The sequence below is a fragment of the Sapajus apella genome, unplaced genomic scaffold (genome assembly GCF_009761245.1).
Source record: "Sapajus apella isolate SASKATOON/1434 unplaced genomic scaffold, GSC_monkey_1.0 scaffold43, whole genome shotgun sequence".
Taxonomy (NCBI): Eukaryota; Metazoa; Chordata; class Mammalia; order Primates; family Cebidae; genus Sapajus; species Sapajus apella.
The window spans coordinates 6,741,434-6,760,532 of record NW_022436983.1 but is presented as its reverse complement, the minus strand read 5'-3'; positions in this window follow the sequence as shown (position 1 = coordinate 6,760,532).

The window sequence follows — 19,099 nt, the reverse complement described above, 5'->3', positions numbered from 1 at the left end:
GGTGACTCACGCCTGTAATCCTAGCACTTTGAGAGGCCAAAGTGGGAGGACTGCTTGAGGTCAGGAGTTCGAGACCAGCCTGGCCAACACAGTGAGATCCCATCTCTTTCAAACAATATAAAACATTAGTTGGATGTGATGGTGCACACCTGTAGTCCCAGCCACTCAAGAGGCTGAGGCAGGACGATCACCTGAGCCTGGGAGTTCAAGGCTGCACGGAGCCACTGGTACTCTAGCCTGGGCCACAGACCAAGACCTCTCAAAAAACCAAACCAAACCAACAAAAAAACCACTCAGCCATTTGATGATCGCTTTTGAATTTGAGGGCTCACCTAGGTGAACCATCCACTCCGTCATCTGCGGGGGTGGTGGCTGGAGGGGCCGTCAGCTGGGTTCAACATGGTTCAAGCACATGGCATCTTTGCGGGGACACCCAGAAGGCTGGGACACCTGGTTCACGAGGATGGCTGGGCCTGTCTCTCCACCCCTGTGGTCCCGGGGCCTCTCTCCCTGTCTTATGTGGCCTCTCCATGCGGTCTTTCTTGCAGGATAGCCAGACTCTTCAAAAGCACACGAGTGAAGGTGTGAGGCCTTCATAAGTCTTTGGCTTGGAACATGACACAGAGGAACGTCTGCCTCGTCCCAAAGCAAGTCAGGGACCAGCTCTCTTTTCTCCTGGGCGCTCTGCCTGGAGGGCAAGTGGATCAGCATCCTCTTGGGGTGTGGGATGAGACAGCTGGAATTCTCTTCGTGTATACTCCACAATTCTTCAATTCTCTGGAAGAATCCCCTCAAAGCCTGTAACAAGGCATTCGTAAAGACATAATAGTGTGCAGTGTGCTTTCATATTTATTTTAAATATTAAATAAGAACAATAATTGGACCGAGTACAGTGACTCATGCCTTTAATTCCAGCACTTTGCGAGGCCAAGGCAGGCAGATCACTTGAAGATCAGCCAGGAGTTCAAGACCAGCCTGGGCAACATGGCAAAAACCTGTCTCTACAAAAAATTAGGCAGGCCTGGTGATGTGTGCCTGTAGTCCCAGCTACTCGGGAGGCTGAGGTGGGAAGATTGCTTGAGCACAGGAAGCAGAGGGTGCAATGAAACGAGATTGCACCAAGGCACTCCAGACTGGGAGACAGAGTGAGACTGTCTCAAAAATAATAATAATAATTGTTACAATTGCTTAAGAACTTATACCAAGCATTGTTCTATGCAATTATAGCTTATTGCTTATTTAATTCCCCTGATAGCCCCACAGGGATGATATAACTGTGACCCTTGCTTTACATGCGTCTAATGTAAGTGGCTAAACTGTAATAGATTCCCAAATATTTAGTAACTCAAACACAATAGAGGTGTATTTCTCGCTCCCTTAAGGAAAGGTCAGCATTCCTGGTGGGCAGGCAGCACTCCCCACTCCAGTCCCATAGATCCAGCTTCCATCCCCCCCCATGGCCCGGCCCCCACCTCTGTCCCCAGCAGTGCACAAGTCACTCTGGCAGCTACGTGAAGAATGGGCCATGCATGCTGTGTGCATCTGTAGCCACGCAGAGGGGTTTGGGATATTTCCCAATTGCCTTAGAAATGTGCTCTCCCTTTGTTCACCCTGCTCTCTGCCCCGGGAGGCTGCCCTCTGTGGACTCTCCATATTGCATCAGTGGGCTCCGCAACCCTTCAGCCAGGCTCAGCCAGCTGGAGATCGAGCAGGAGACCAGAGGGCCAGAGGAGAGGGGAGGGCACTGATTTCCCTGGCTCGCTGTCTCCACTAGGCCGTAGTCTGGAAGTAGCTGACTTTTTCTACCAAAGGCCGTGGCTCCCATCAGGGGGCCAGCAGCTTTAACTCTGACCCGTCTTAGGGAGTAAGGGGACATGTCACCATCTCTTGTTGGTATCACTGATCCCACCCACAGCTTGTAATCAGCCGCTCTGCTAACTTCTCTGCAATCTCTGCATCTGTCAGAGGACACAGCTCATCTACATTCTGCGGTGGTCTCGGCCGGCACAGGAGGCAGGGGAGGAGGCGAAGAAGCATTGAGAATGTTACAGCGGTAATCCAGGAGGGACGTCATGGTGGGGCAGCTTTCCAAGGTCGGGCCAACAGGATTTTCTGATGGACTGGATATGGGTTTGAATGAAAGAGAAGTTTTCAGGATGATTCCAAAGTGGTTGGCTTGAGCAACTGGGGAAATGGAGTTATGTATCTAGATGGGCAAGACCAAGGGAAAGGCAGCCTTAGTCAGTTTCGGACCTGTTAAGTAAGGGATGATTTTTAGACTTCTAAGTGGAGACATTGAGAGGCAGATGGAGCTCTGAGTTTGAATTTCAGGGCAGAAATGCAGGCTGGAGATCAGACTTTGAGAACTGACGGTATACAGATGATATTTAAAGGCATGGGACTCAGTGAGGTCAGCAAGGAGAGTCTGGCTGAAGAAACAAAGAGGTTTTATAGTGAATGCTGAGGCCCTCCAACACGTGGAGGTCAGGAAGACGAGAGCAAAGAATAAAGAGGAGACATCAGTGAAGCAGGAGGAAAGTGAAGGAATTTGGTTTTCTGGAAGAAAGGAAAATGTTTTAAGAAGAGAGAGGCCGGGCGCGGTGGCTCACGCCTGTAATCCCAGCACTTTGGGAGGCCGAGACAGGTGGATCACAAGGTCAGGAGCTCGAGACTACCCTGGCTAACACAATGAAACCCGTCTCTACCAAAAGTACAAAAAATTACCCAGGTGTGGTGGTACCTGCCTGTAGTCCCAGCTACTCGGGAGGCTGAGGCAGGAGAATCGCTTGCACCCAGGAGAGGGATGGTCTGTCACCCAGGCTAGAGTGCAGTGAGCCGAGATCGCACCACTGCTCTCTAGCCTGGGTGACAGAGCGAGACTCTGTCTCCAAAATAATAAAAAAAAAAAAGACAAATACAGCTTTCATTCACATTAGATGAGGCCTTATAATGAAGGTTAGAATTTGAAGTATGGATGCCACTGATTATCTGGAAAGGGTGAGGGTGTGGGGTGAAAGCCTAATGGAAAGGGCTCAGAGGATGTGAGAACGATCCGGCTGCAAATCTGTCACCCCATCGATCATCAGGGTTGATTCGGCTGATCTGGTGGCCAGGCAGGTGTCTCCTTCCTTCCTCACCGCCCCACGTGTGTCCCTCCTGAAGCTGCGCGCTGGGTCGCAGAGACAACCAGCCCCGACAGAGGAGGGCCGGTCTTCAGTCAAGGGTACACGAGTGGCTGCGCTCCCCTGTAGAACCTCCAAACAAGCTCTCAGGGCAAGGGCTCAGAGGAGAAATTTCTGGTTCTATCCATGGCAGAGTAGCTGATACTGGACATATCTGTCTGTCAGAAATAACTGCAAAAATGGTCAAAATCTATGAAACAGTTATTGGGCATTGGACCACAAGCAATGCCATGTTACAGTCCTTTAAAGAAGGAAAGACACAGGGCTGAACTATACATCCACATTGACTTTCTGCCTCAGAGTACTTTTCAAACTGTAGCACCGGGAAGAGCATTACAGAGAGCTGAGGCCTCTCCGGGTGGAGAAAAGGAAGCTCCGGGTTTAGGGCAGCAAAACAGCTGGAATTTGTTGGGCATGTTACCGAAAAAGAGGGAACCACAGAGAAATCTAGAAAGGCTACCATTCAGAAGTAAAGGCCATACCTTAGGGGTAAGGACTTCATGGTTTTTTCTTTTCTTTTTTTTTTTTTTGAGACAGTCTCACTCTGTGGTCAGGCTGGAGTGCACTGGCGTGGTGCTGTGTTGCAGCCACCCCAGGAAACACCCGCAGGGGATAACACCAACAGCTCACTCGCCAGAGACGGGGAGTGGCTTACAGCCTCCAGAATGGGTCCAGCCCTCATTTTTTAATTTTGTTTTGTTTTGTTTTGAGATGGCATCTCGCTCTGTTGCTCAGGCTGGCATGCAATGGCACAATCTGGGCTCACTGTAACCTCTGCCTCCTGGGTTAAAGCGATTCTCCTGCCTCAGCCTCCCGAGTAGCTGCGATTACAGGCATGCACCACCACACCCAGCTAATTTATATATTTTTGTAGAGGCAGGATTTCACCATGTTGGCCAGGATGATCTCAATCTCCTGACCTCGTGATCTGCCTGCCTTGGCCTCCCAAAGTGCTGGGATTACAGGCATGAGCCACCACGTCCAGCCAGGACTTCAACCTAAAACTGTGAGTAAAACCGAAATAGACCCACTCTAACAAAGTCTAAAATCAGTCCTTAACAAAATCAAGATGATCCACCAGTTACTTAACTGCCAGAAAGCAATGTTCAACACTTTTCAGAGGATGGTATTGTAATCTAGAGTCTCTACAATGAAGCATTTAAAATGTTTAGCATATAACAAAAAATGACTAGACATGTAAAGAACAGGGAGCATACCCTTTAATAAGAGAAAAAAAGGCAATCAGCAGCAGCAAACACAATATAACCCAGATGTTGGACTTAGCAGACAAAAGGCATTAAAATATATAAATATATTGAAGGATTTAGTGGAAAAGGAGACAAAACATGTGAGCAGATGGGAAATTCAACATAGAAACAAAAACTTTTCAAAAACAATTTTGAAGGCCAGGTGCAGTGGCTCATGCCTGTAATTTCAGCACTTTGGGAGGCTGAGGCGGGCAGATCACCTGAGGTCAGGAGTTTGAGACCAGCCTGATCAACATGGAGAAACTCTATCTCTACTAAAAATACAAAAAATTAGCCGGATGCAGTGGCACATGCCTCTAATCCCAGCTACTCGGGAGGCTGAGGCAGGAGAATCGCTTGAACCTGGAAGGCAGAGATTGTGGTGAGCCAAGATTACACCATTGGACTCCAGCCTGGGCAACAAGAGCAAAACTCTGTCTCAAAAAATAAATAAATAAAAATTAAAAATTAAAATAAATAAAAATGATTTTGAAAATTATGTATGTATTTATTTATTTGCAGAGATAGGGTCTCCATGTGTTGCCCACGCTGGTCTTGAGTTCCTGGTCTCAAGCAATCCCCCCAAAGTGCTAGGGTGACAGGCAGGAGCCACTGCACTTGGCTGAAATGGAAACTTTTAAACGGAAATTCTAGAACTGAAAAATCCAGGATCTGAAATAGAATTTTTTGGAAGTGCTTAATAGCATATTAGACACAGCAGAAGAAAGAATCTATAAACTCAAGACACAAAAATTATTGAAACTGAAGCACACAGAGAAAGAAGCTGATCCAATAAGACACAGCAAAGCATTTGCAAACTATAAGACAATATTAAATGAGCTAATATGCTTTTATTTGGAGTTGCAGAATAAAAGGCAGAGAAACTGAGACAAAGAAGATATTGGAAGAGGTAGTGTCACTTTCCAAAATGGATCAACTATAGCAACGCGTGGATTCGAAAAGCTCAGCACATCCTAAACAGGATAAATAGAGAAACACCATGCCAAACCATCCATAATCACACTGCTGAAAACTAAGGACAAAGAAAGCATTCTTAAGAGCCAACTGGAGAAATATGGACACATCGCAGTCAAGAGAACAAAAATAAGAATTATGGCTGACTTCTGATCAGAAACATTGGAAACCAAAGATAATAGAATGATATATTTAAAGTGCTGAAAGAATGCAGAATTCTTCATCCTGTGAAAATATCCTTCAAAACTCAAGGTAAAATGAAGACATTTTCAGGAAAACAAAAACTGAGATAGGCCAGGTGCAGCGATGCATGCCTGCAATCCCAGCATTTTGGGAGGCCGAGGTAGAAGGATCACTTGAGCCCAGGAGTTCAAGACCAGGCTGGGCAATAAAATGAAACCTCATCTTAACAAAGAATCTAAAAAAGTAGCCATGCCTGTAGTCCTAGATACTCAGGCGGCGGAGGTAGGAGAATCGCTTTAGCCCAGGAGGTCGAGGCTGCAGTGAGCAGTGATTGCGCCACTGCAGTCCAGCCTGGGCGACAGAGCAAGACTCTGTCAAAACACACACACACACACACACACACACACACACACACACACACACAAATACTAAAGTAGGTTAGGGTTAGGGTTTAAATACATTCTTCAGGTAACCTAAATGGAATCTTAGATCTTTGAGAAGGAATAAAAAACACCGGAAATGGTAAATATGTGGGTGTTTATGAAAATTTATTTTAAAAACTACCAATTAGTGAAAGCAAAAATGATAATGATGAATAGTGGCGTTTACAACAAAGGTAGAAATAAAACATATGACAACAATTGCACCAAGAGAAGGAAAAGCATAAATGAAAGTATTCTGCTCAAACGTTTCACATATTATGGGAAATTATATACTATTTATTCAAGGCAGTGTATGATAAATTAAAGATAAATATTGTAATCTCTAAAGCACACTAAACAAATAAGCAACAAGAATGTTTAAACAAACAAACATAAACAACAAGGAAGCTGAAAAGTCAGTGGAGATGGTAATTGTCAACGTAGGTTTACTGACTGTAAGAAACAAATCACGGTGGTATGGGATGTCAGTAGTCGGGGAAGCTGTGGGTGGGGTGGGGCAGGGCAAATTCTCTGTGCTTTCTACTCAATCTTGCTGTGAACCTGAAACTCCTCTCAAAAATAAAGTCTATTTAAAAAAAAAAAACAACAAGAGAGCAGATAAAAGATGATTCTAAAATACACTTAATCCAAAGTAAGAAAGAAAAGTAAAAAAAAAAGAAGGAACAGATGAAACAAATAGAAGACATGTAGGAAAACGGTAGACTTAAACCCGAGCACGTCAATAATTACATTAAATGTAAATGGACTACACGTGAAAAGCAGAGACTATCATATGGGATACAAGAACAAGACCCAATGATATGCTCTTCTTTAAGTATATGAACACCAAAATTAAGAAAATAAAAAAGAATGGGGGGGGAAGGTATGCCATATAAACACTAATCAAAAGAATGCTTGTGTGGCTATATTAATAGCAGACAAAGAATACTTCAGGACAAGTAATATCATCAGAAATAAAGAAGAGCATTTCATTTAAAAAATAATAAATTCAGGCCGGGCGCGGTGGCTCATGCCTGTAATCCCAGCTACTTGGGAGGGTGGGACAGGAGAATCGCTTGAACCCAGGAGGCAGAGGTTGTAGTGAGCTGAGGTCGCACGACTGCACTCAGCCTGGGTAACAAGAGTGAAGCTCTGTCTAAAAAAAAAAAAAGGCCGGGCGCGGTGGCTCAAGCCTGTAATCCCAGCACTTTGGGAGGCCGAGGCGGGTGGATCACAAGGTCAAGAGATCCAGACCATCCTGGTCAACACGGTGAAACCCCGTCTCTACTGAAAATACAAAAAATTAGCTGGGCATGGTGGCGCGTGCCTGTAATCCCAGCTACTCAGGAGGTTGAGGCAGGAGAATCGCTTGAACCCAGGAGGTGCAGGTTGCAGTGAGCCGAGACCGCGCCATTGCACTCCAGCCTGGGTAACAAGAGTGAAACTCCATCTCAAAAAAAAAAAAAGAAAGAAAGAAATCAATAGCAATATAGAGGTTTTGCAACAGAGACTATGAAAAGAGAAGGCGGAGAGAGACACTTCAATTTTTTGAGAAATTGTATTTTAAAGAGAGCAGGACCGGTGCAGTGGCTCACGCCTGTAATCCCAGCACTTTGGGAGGCTGAAGCGGGTGGATAACGAGGTCAGGAGTTCAAGACCAGCCTGGCCAACATGGCATGGGAAACATCTTGTCTCTTCTAAAAATACAAAAACTAGCTAGGAGTGGTGGTGCACGTCTGTAATCTCAGCTACTAGGGAGGCTGAGGCAGGAGAATCGCTTGAACCCGGAAGGCAGAGGTTGCAGTGAGCCAAGATTGCGCCATTGCATTCCACCCTGGGTGACAGAGCAAGACTCTATCTCAAAAATAAATAAATAAATAATTAAAATAAAATAAACATCATGTGCTGATAAGGAATGATCTCCAAGACAAAGTGAAAAATGTAAGGAAGTACTATGCTAAAATCTTTGAAATAAATAAATAAATAGAAAGGCTGGGCACAGTGGTTCATGCCTATAATCCTAGCACTTTGGGAGGCCAAGGCAGGCAGATCACTTGAGGTCAGGAGTTCAAGACCAGCCTGGTCAACATGCTGAAACCCTGTCTCTGCTAAGAATACAAAAAACAAAATTAGCTGGCGTAGCGGCCCACACCTGTAGTCCCAGCTACTCGGGAGGCTGAGCTAGGAGAATTGCTTGAACCCAGGAGGTGGAGTTTGCAGTGAACCAAGATTGTGCCACTGCACTCCAGCCTGAGTGACAGGGGAAGACTCCATCTCAAAAGAAAAAAAAAAAAAAGTGGGGGGAAGTTGGGGAGAGTAAGTATATCGTATGTAATTGCCAACATACACACATATAATTTGACAAATGGCATTTTAAAGAGAGCAAAGAATTGAGCAGTGGCTGGATTGGGGTATGAGACCAAGGGTGGCTTGAGGTGGGAGAATCCACACAACGTGTTTGCGTGCTGGGTGGAGGGGCTGTCCAGGAAGGGTGACCCAGGAGGGATGGGATCTGATTATTTTATATCTATATAAGTGTGTGTGTGTCTCCCTGGAAAGAAATACACAAGAAACCTGGGCGGGGAACTGGCTCATTGAATGACAGAGAGGGAGGAAGAAAGATAAGGAACCGTAAGTACAAACAAACGCAGAAGGTAAGAGATAGCATTTAACAAACAACAGTCCGCTCTGTCTACTGCCTGTTCCCTTTCCAGTACTGCCGCTCATCCTCCAGACAGACGCGTTTCAGGAATTCCACCTCCAAAGGCTGAAGGGCCTTTCAGCCCCACTCAGGCCGGGCGCCGTGGCTCACGCCTGTAATCCCAGCACTTTGGGAGACCGAGGCAGGTGGATCACCTGAGGTCAGGAGGTTGTGGCCAGTCTGACCAACATGGAGAAACCCCATCTCTGCTAAAAATATTTTTTAAAAATTAGCTGGGCATGGTGGCAGGTACCTGCAATCCCAGCTACTTTGGAGGCTGAGGCAGGAGAATCGCTTGAACCCGGGAGGTTGGAGGTTGCAGTGAGCTGAGATCACGCCACTGCACTCCAGCATGGGTGACAGAGCGAGACCGCGTCTCAAATAAATAAATAAAAATTTAGGAAACCCCACTCAATAGTTTGACCATCAAGTAGGATAAGAGGGCAAGGGGTGTGCTGAGGCAAGTCCCGGCGCTCACGGGTAAGTGTGTTTTTTCTGCTTAAGATGGAGATGGAACTACCATGCTCAGAAGACACTTTACAACCGATGATTCACCATTCCTGTTTTCAGTCTGTTGACATTTTAAAAATATTATCAATTTTTACGTTAAAACACTAAGAGCCACCAACACTTGTCTTTCATCATTCGTGAGAACGCTGTTGATATGATGACTAGATGGAGGGGGAAAAGCTGAGGGTCAAAATGTGAGCTGATAAAAAGTGGACAGATGTCACCTTTCCCCTAATACCTCAGCTTTTATTTCCATCATGGATGTCATCTTCTGAAATAAGAAGTCGGCTGCAATGTGTGACCACTAACTCCCGTGCTGGGCGCTCGGGGACGGACCGGTAGGGGAAGGCTTTGCTCAGCCCTGGGCCACCAAGGTCCCCGCCGGGCTGCTCTCCCGCCGGCCTGCTTGCCTGTGTGAGTCCTGCCTTCACGCCCTGGACTTTAAACACCCTGGGCAGCTGGCCAGACCCTGGTTTTGTTTGCAGAGTTGCCTAATCTAATATTGGCATTTAGCAAACAAGGCCCACACAAGGGAGAAGTAGGGCCCTCTTGCCTCTTCTGAGCTCCCAGGGGTTTCCAGGGGACCCAAGAAGCACCGTGAGATGCCCCAAAATTTCATGGCCAAATAAATAAACTGGAGTTAACCTTCTCTGTGGAGGACAGGGAATCCTCAGAGCGAGAGTTACAGGGCCAGGCCAGCCCAGGCAACGAGTCCTGCTAGGAGAAAACGGGTCACTCCTGGTGGAGCTGGCCCAGGGTGGACTGTGGGGTGGGGAGGGCTGGCCATGTGTCCCTGACACCCCCTCCTCGGATGCCCGCTGCTTCCCCACACCGTACGTGGGCCGTGCATTCTTGTGGCCCACGGGCTGTACGATGCGTAGAGCTCCCGGCTCCCCCATCTCGTCCAGATGCGTGTTCCACGGAGCTCTGAAATCAAACAGATGCATCTGATGGCGACCTGCCCTTCACCCAGCAAGACACTCCCAAAGTGACAAAGCCTTAGCTCGGAGGTGGGTATCGTCCCTTCATGGTGACCTTTGGGGCCAAGGTTGGAGATCTGGAGGGCCTGGAGCCGAGGGGCCTTCCTACAGGGCTCCGTCCAAACCTTCATCCCCTGTCGTGGCTGGTTCAGTTCCAACCCTTGTGCCCCCTTGGAGATCACCTCCAGCCCCCGCTGCAAAGTCTACCCACCCGCCCTCCCAAGGAGCTTGTGCGTCTCCCAGGCTGCCACAGAGGGGGATGCGCACCTGGAGAGGTCAAGCAGGGTCACGGGCGTGGACCACAGCTGATTCTCCTGGACTGGACAGAGCAGGTGATACGTCGGCCAGGAAGGAGGACGGAGGCCCCTCGACACGCACAGGCTCCAGGAATCGGTTCCTCACGTCAGACCCGGGCCCTGCACTCCCCGAAGGCCCAGGATCTAGACGCTTCTGAAAGTGCTTTCCTTGCATTTCTGAATAGCAGCCAACGCCGGACTGACCCACCTCTACTGCGCTGTCCAATGTGACGGCCACCAGCTATGGTGGCTATGGAAACGTGCCCATTAGGATTTAAGATGTTCTGTAAGCGCAAAACGCTTTATGCGCCACATTTCAAAGATTGAGTGCAAAGTCACAACATAAAACATCTCATTCATAATGTTTCTTTTTTTTTTGAGATGGAGTCTTTGTGGCCCAGGCTGGAGTGCAGCGGTGCGATCTCTGATCACTGCAACCTCTGCCTCCCAGGTTCAAGTGATTCTCCTGCCTCAGCCTCCCGAGTAGCTGGGATTACAGGCACCCACCACCATAACCGACTAATTTTTTGGTATATTTAGTAGAGACAGAGTTTCACCATGTTAGCAAAGCTGGTCTTGAACTCCTGACCTCAGGTGACGTGATCCGCCCGCCTGGGCCTCCCAAAGTGTTGGAATTACAGGCGTCAGCCACCACACCCAACCTTATTAACAATGTTTTCTATTGATTATACATTAAATGATAATATCTTGGACATATTGAATTTAATTATTAAAATTAACTTTCCATTTCTTTTTCCTTCTTAAAACATGTGACACCTAGAAAATTTTATTTATTTATTTATATTTTTTAGCAACGATATAAATTAAAAAAATATATTTATTTATATTTTCTTGCTCTGTTGCCCAGGTTGGAGTGCAGTGGTTCAATCTCAGCTCACTGCAGCCTCTACCTGCTGGGCTCATGAAGCCTCAGCCTCCCGAGTAGCTGGGACTACAGGCATGTGCCACCATGCCCAGCTCATTTTTCTGATTTTTAAAGTTGAGACAAGGTCTCACTATGTTTCCCAGGCTGGTCTTGAACTCCTGACCTCTAGCAATCCTCCCGCCTCGGACTCCCAAAGTACTGGGATTATAGGTGCCAGACACTGCTCCCAGCCCAGAAAATTTTAAATTACATGTGTGACTTGCATTCTTTCTTTCTTTTTCTTTTTGGATACGGAGTCTTGCTCTGTTGCCCAGGCTGGAGTGCAGTGGCCCCACGTCAGCTCACTGAAACCTCCTGGGATTACAAGCACGCATGACCATGCCAGCTGATGTTTGAGATAGAGACGGGGTTTCGCCATGTTGGCCAGGCTGGTCTCAAACTCCTGGCTTCGAGGGATCAGCCCGCCTCAGCTTCCCAAAGTGCTGGGATTCCAGGCATCCGGCTGACACATTATTTCTATGGGATGGTGCCGGTCCACTTGGCAATGGCGGAAGCCATGTTTCTCAGAATCCCCCTCCTGTAGGTTTCAGGGCAGAGTTGTCAAGAGGGAAGGCACCCGAGATTTGGGAGGTAAAGCTGAGGCTGGCCTTGCTGACGAACACTGACCCAAGCCCACCCCAGACCCTTTGCTACAAACTCACAGAAGACGTCAAGCGCCGAGGACCTTCCACAGACGCCATCCTGGCCGCTCCGCAGACGCCCCCCCCCCCCCCCCCCCCTCCGCAGACGCCCCCCCACCCCCTCCGCAGACGCCACGGTCTCCTCCACGGTCTTCCTTGGCCTTTACCTGGGCCACAGCTGGGTGGGGCCTGACTCCTAGAACACATCCTTCACTCCATGACAGACCTCGTGGTTCTGGCTCCGTGTTCAACCCGGTCTGATCCCCACCTCTCCCAGGCCTCTGGAGGCCGCATCCAACACGGCTGAGAAGGTTAAGGTGAAGGTCTCAAAACACAGCAGGCCGCAGCCCCACAGCCGGAGGCCTCCTTCCCAGGCCTCTAGGGCCCGGTTTCCTCTCCTTCTGCCCACCACCCCTGGCTGCTCTCTCTCCCGTTCACGACCCACTTCCCCTCCTCCTCCTGCCTATCTGCTGTCTCCTTCCAGTCCACAAGCCGCTCACCTCCCTGCTGCCTTTAAAACACCAACATGGCAAAAGCCAAAACCACCCTCCCCACCACAGTCAAATTTTAAGACACATCTGCACTCCCTTCTTCACCTCTGGATCCTATTTCAACACCAGGGACTGGCTTCTGGCCCACATCCTGGAGTCGCGGGGACAAGGCCACCAATGGCCTCGTTTCCATCCCCCGCCTCTTTTCAGACTTGCTCCATCTGACCCCAGAGCAGAGGTGGGCACGACTCCCTCTTCCTCTGCCCTTTTCCCTGAGACACCCCCTTTGCCATCCTCGTCACTGACCCTTCCTGGCTCCTCCTCCCTCCCCTGCCCCCACCCCCCCATCCTTACGTTGCCATTTCCCAGGACGCTGGCCCTAGCCCCCTCACTTTATGCCCCCTCTGAGTAAGGCATTCATGCCAGGACTTATTTAAACTACTGTCTCCAGCCTGGGCGCAGTGGCACAGGCCTGGAATCCCAGAACTTTGGGAGGCCAAGCTGGGTGGATCACTTGAGGTCAGGAGTTCAAGACCAGCCTGGCCAACATGGTGAAACCCCGTCTCTACTAAAAATACAAAAATGAGCTGGGTGTGGTGGCACATTCCTGTAATCCCAGCTACTCAGGAGGCTGAGGCAGGAAAATTGCTTGAATCTGGGAGGCAGAGGTTGCTGTGAGCTGAGATTGTGCCACTGCACTCCAGCCTGGGCAGATCACCTGAGGTCGGGAGTTTGAGACCAGCCTGACCAACCTGGAGAAACCCTATCTCTACTAAAAATACAAAAATTAGCCGGGTGTGGTGGCGCATGCCTGTAATCCCAGCTACTGGGGAGGCTGAGGCAGGAGAATCACTTGAACCCAGGAGGTGGAGGTTGTGGTGAGCTGAGATCGCACCATTTTATTTCAGCCTGGCCAACAAGAGCGAAACTCCGTCTCAAAAAATAATAATAATAAATAAGTAAATAAATAAACAAACTACTGTCTCCAAAAGAATGGCTCCCTCAGCTCTGCCTTTCCAGTGCTGCTAACTGGATGCTCTGCAGGACCCCACGCTCAATGTGTCCAAAGGGAAACATCACCTACTGACAGTCTCCCTGTTCTCCATCTCAGGGCGTAGCCAAGGCCTGAGGCTCATTTACTCATCTAGGTCATGGGCTTCCTGTTCTCGAGGAGAAAATCTGCCTCCGCTCACTCCCATTCATGCCTCTTCACACCACTAATTTGTTTTTTAAAGCTTAGCTTGGCCATTACCCTTCTCACACCCAGCATGATTCTGAGCCCCTCTAGGTGGCTGTATGTGTCGGTAGTCTGTGAGTTTTCATTACTGCATAGTATCCCAACCTTATGTTACACTACAGTTTCTTTATCATAAAATGAGTTGGAAAGTGCTTTCTTCTCCATTGTGGATTTGTGTTGGGTCGATACTAATTTTTCCTTGAGTGTTTGATGGAATTCACCAGTGAAGCCATCTGGGCCTGGATTTTTTTGTGTGTGGGAAAGTTTTTAATTAAAAATTTCATTTCATTAATAGATATAGGGCTATTCAGATTTCCCATTTCTCCTATCAATTTTGGTAATTTGTACCTTTCAAGACCTGTGTCCATTTAATCTGCATTATTAGATTTAAAGGCAAAACGGATGCAGAATGTTCCCCTGCTACCCGTAAATGCCTAGGACCTGTAATGATTCTCCTTTCTCCCTAGTGTGGGACACTTTGGGGAGGTTGTTGTGCAGATGGAGAGAACCAAAGCCTGACCCTCCGCAGCAGAGAGTCAGTGGACCACACCTGCAACTGGAAAACAACGAAAACTAGGTGGTAGACACGTGATATTTGGAAAAATAGAGTTAAATACAAGAAGACATTGGAAAAGAGTTCAAAGTAGTTACCTCTGGGGACAGGATTTGTGTGGCAAGGGACACGGTGGGGCGCAGGATTGGAAAACAGTTCATTCCAAGTTCCGACGAAACTCCAGTTCGGGACTCTTTCATGCTAGATCTCCCCTCACCCACCTGCCCTTCTCCCCGCCTCCCCACCCCATTCAGGCTGCACTGAAGATGTTTCAGCCCTTTTGGGAACTTCTCTCATCAACTCCGCGAGGGTCCTTGGCTTAGTCTGGTGGTCCTAATTGTCACACCCAATTCCTCTCCCATCTCCAGGGAGGAGAGACATTGGACATCCCCCAGGAACCCTGCGTCGGACCAGTGGTGTGCTTCGCAGGCTGGAAGCACACAGGAGTTTTTCTTTTTTCTTCTCCCTTTCTCAATATGACAAAACTAGTTCCAATGACAAAAGCAGCAATTACCAACCAGGATGGTGGCTAAACCCAGGCCAAGGCGGGCGGTTCATGAGGTCAGGAGTTCGAGACCATCCTGGCCAACATAGTGAAACCCCATCTCTACTAAAAATACAAAAAATTAGCCAGGCATGGTGGTGGCTGCCTGTAATTCCAGCTGCTAGGGAGGTCGAGGCAGGAGAATCACTTGAACCCAGGAGGCGGAGGTTGAAATAAGCCAAGATTGTACCATTGCACTCCAACCTGGGCCATAAGAATGAAACTCAGTCTCAAAAATAAAATAAAATAAAATAAAATACACCCCAAGTGGTCACACAGAATTACAGAATTGAAGCAACGCAAGTTCCAAAACTTTGTCTTAAAACCTGTTTAAATGCAGGAATATGTTGGAACAGGGGGGTTAGAGACTCAACAGTGTCCCGAGCAAGCCTGAACAATTCCAAACCACTAGAACATTCTCTTGAAGGTGCGTTAGCTGAGTCCACCCCTGGTGGGCTCCCAGCACATAAGCAGCAGATCTTGGAATTAATGTTCGTGTTCTGTGCAAGGTTTACTAAAGGAAAAGTCATACAATGTGCTAATTTAAAGCTTGCCTATGTATCTATTAAAACCCACTGGAATTAAAACTCACTAAAGAATTTTGAGAGGAGGAGAATTTTATCTTCACTCCCAATCTCCAGATTTTGTTTAGAACTGCCAAGAGCGCAGTGATAATAAAAAGCAGCTGGCTCTTAGTCCTAGTTTTCTTATTGTTTTTTAATTGTTTGCAGTGCTGGGGCTGCGCTCTTTCTGCCAGCATACAGGCTCCTACTCCCACTGACTGCCCTTGTAAGTCACTGCCCTGGGCCAAAGTTCCACGACCACTCTGTCATACTCACGATGTCTGCTTAACCTGCCATTGACGCTTCATCCTCTCTTCCTTCGCTCTGTCTCTGTCTGAAATTCCAGTGGAACTTACAGGCAACGTCCTCTACATTGTTGAAAACAACATATGTCGGCCGGGCACGGTGGCTCACGCCTGTAATCCCAGCACTTTGGGAGCCCGAGGCGGGTGGATCACAATGTCAGGAGTTCGAGACCAGCCTGGCCAACATGGTGAAACCCCATCTCCACTAAAATTACAAAAATTATCTGGGTGTGGTGGTGCGTGCCTGTAATCCCAGCTACTCAGGAGGCTGAGGCAGGAGAATCACTTAAACCCAGGAGGCAGAAGTTGCAGTGAGCTGAGATCACACACTCCAGCCTGGGCGACAGAGCGACTCCGTCTCAAAAGAACAAACAAAAGAAAACAACATATGTCTTACTTGGCGTTTTAGCGCCATGCAATCCAGCTGGCCGAATCCTCCTGGAAGCACTTGTCTTCTCCTTTCCCACCCACTCTCCTGTTGCTTCTTCGAAATCTCCTTTGTTCCTCCTCTACAAGCATCCATTACACGCTGAAGCTTCTGAGGGCTTGGTCCAGGCTCTCGCTTCTTCTCAAATTCTGCTCTCACTATCATCAAATCTGCCCCCATGGTTTTAAACACATCACTTGTTACCTGGTTGCTAAAGGTGGAGACGCAGAAGCTATCCTTCATATCTCTTTTTCCCTAATCTCTCTTTCTTATTTATTTATTTAGAGACAGGGTCTCACTCTGTCTCCCAGGCTGGAGCGCAGTGGTGCGATCTAGGCTCACTGTAGCCTTGACTTTAGGACTCAAGCAATTCTCCTGTCTTGGTCTCCTTAGTAGCTGGGATTATAGGCGTGCGCCACCATGGCGGACTAATTTTTTTTTTTTGAGACGGAGTCTTGCTGTTGTTGGCCTAGGCCAGAGTGCAATAGAGTGGCCTTGGCTCACTGCAGCCTCTGCCTCCAGGATTTCAGCAATTGTCCAGCCTCAGCCTCTCAAGTAGCTGAGATTACAGGCATGCATCACCATACCAGGCTAATTTTTGTATTTTTAGTAGAGATGGGGTTTCACCATGTTGGCCGGGCTGGTCTCGAACTCTTGAACCTCAAGTGATCCACCCACCTTGGCCTCCCAAACTGCTGGGATTACAGACATGAGCCATCACCCCCAGCCCTAATTTTTATTTTTATTTTTTTGTGGAGATGGAGTCTTGCTGTGTTGCCCAGGGTGGTTTCAAAGTTTCAAACTCCTGGGCTCTGGTGATCCTCCTGCGTCTACTTCCCAAAGTGTCAGGATTACAAGCATGAGCCACCATGCTTGGCCCCTAATCTCTGCATGAAATCCATCTCACTGTTTTTTCTGTTCTCCCTCAAAAACATATCCAGACTCTACTGCCTTCCTTCCATCTGCCCCCATCCTCATCCAAGCCCCTTATTTCTTACCTGGACGATTGCAGCTGCTCTCCACTACTAACTCACGCTACCCTGCCTCCATCTGCAGCCACACAGGTATTTCTTTTGCGATGCCAACCTCACCGTGGAATCCTCTGCTTCTAGTCTCTCCCAGCGTGGTTTACAGAGTCCAACATGACCTGGCCTGAGGCTGCGCCACCCACCTCCTCTCACTGTGCTCCGGCCAGTCTAGGGATCCTGGGACCCAGCTGTGCTAAGCAGGTCCCTGCCTCAGGGCTCCACACAGGCACTGCCCCCTTCCCTGTGCCTCATGAACTCTCCTCTGTCTTGCTGGACTGAGACCATCTGTCTCTTTCTCAGCTGAGTCTTCCCTGTCCCGTGGTGATGTCCACTACTACCGCAGCTCAGTGAGGGCAGCAAGAATGCCACCCTATTCACCGTACCTCCAGGCACCCAGTACCAAGCCTGGCACCCAGTACGTGCTCTAGAGCAGGGCCTGGCAGTGCCTTCCTGTTGCTGGAGGGGCAGAGGGTTAGGTTCTGTGGCATCACAGTCACCCGTGCCGTCCAGGAACAACTAGGCATGACTGGGACGCATGGTCTCTGTGGACAAACCGTGGAATTAAGAGTTGTCTTTCTGCAGCCTTAGCCGAACTTCCCAGAAGTCTGTGTGCCCCTTAAGCGTCTGGGGAAAATACACCCAAAAGGCAGGAATTTTCCCTCTAAAGTGGCCCTGGGAGCTGTTTCAGCACCCGCCCCCTCCCTGCACCGCCCCCTCCTGTCTCCCACACACTCCCTCCCGGGGGGTGGGGGGCAGGGCTCACTTGCCCAGGGTTTCCAAGAGCCAAGTTGCTCTAGATTCATACATTTCCTCCAAGTCAACATGTACCCATGACCTTTTTGTGCTTTTGAGTCAGACCAGAATAAGCATGAGGTGTGAAGTTTTATGAGCCCCTGGGAACTGCTTACACCGGGTGTGCTGCTTGGGTAAGACTGTGGGAGAACAGGGTCTGGCTCCTCTCAGCGACAAATGGGTTGGCTCCGCTCCTGGGCGTGGGGCAGGCAGCTCTGTGGTGCGATTGTTCCAGCGTCAAATCCTTCTGAAGGTCCAACTGGCGCATTTGGAGGAGGCTTAATTAAGGCTGCTGTGCTCTTTCTGCTTTTTCCTTTCTTCTAACTTTGTTTACTTTAAGCACTTACTAGTGTTCCAAAGGATAGAGCTCGAGTTAGTGGCTGCCCCTCCGGCTCTTTGAAGATGCAAGTCAGTCCCTTATGCACACAAAAGAAGACCCTACAGGACTTAATTCAAACAGTCTACAGAGTTCCATCTGTCTGTCTATCTTTGCATACCTCAAAGAGACAATATGCCTTTGTTTCACATGTTCATAGAACATTAATTTATTTATTTTAGATGGAGTCTGGCTCTGTCAACCAGGCTGGAATGCAGTGGCTCGATCTCGGCTCACTGCAACCTCCGCCTCCTGGGTTCAAGCGATTCTCCTCCCTCAGCCTCCCGAGTTTCTGGGACTACAGGAGTGCGCCACCACATTTGGCTATTGTTTTTTTTGACTTTTAGTAGAGATGGGGGTTTCACCATATTGGCCAGGCTGGTCTTGAGCATCTGACCTTGTGATCCAACCTGCCTTGGCCTCCCAAAGTGCTGGGATTACAGGTATGAGCCACCATGCCCAGCCATGGAACATACTTGGACAAAAAGAAAATCACAATAGATTTTTTTTTTTTTTTTGAGTCAGAGTCTCGCTTTTGCTATCTAGCCTGGACTGCAGTAGCTTTGGCTTACTGCAGCCTTGACCTCCCCGGCTCAAGGGATCCTCTCACCCCATCTCCCCAAGTAGCTGGGACTACAGGCCCGCACCACCATGCCTGGCTCATTTTTGTATATGTTGCAGAGATGGGATTTTGCCATGTTGCCCAGGCTGATTTCAAACT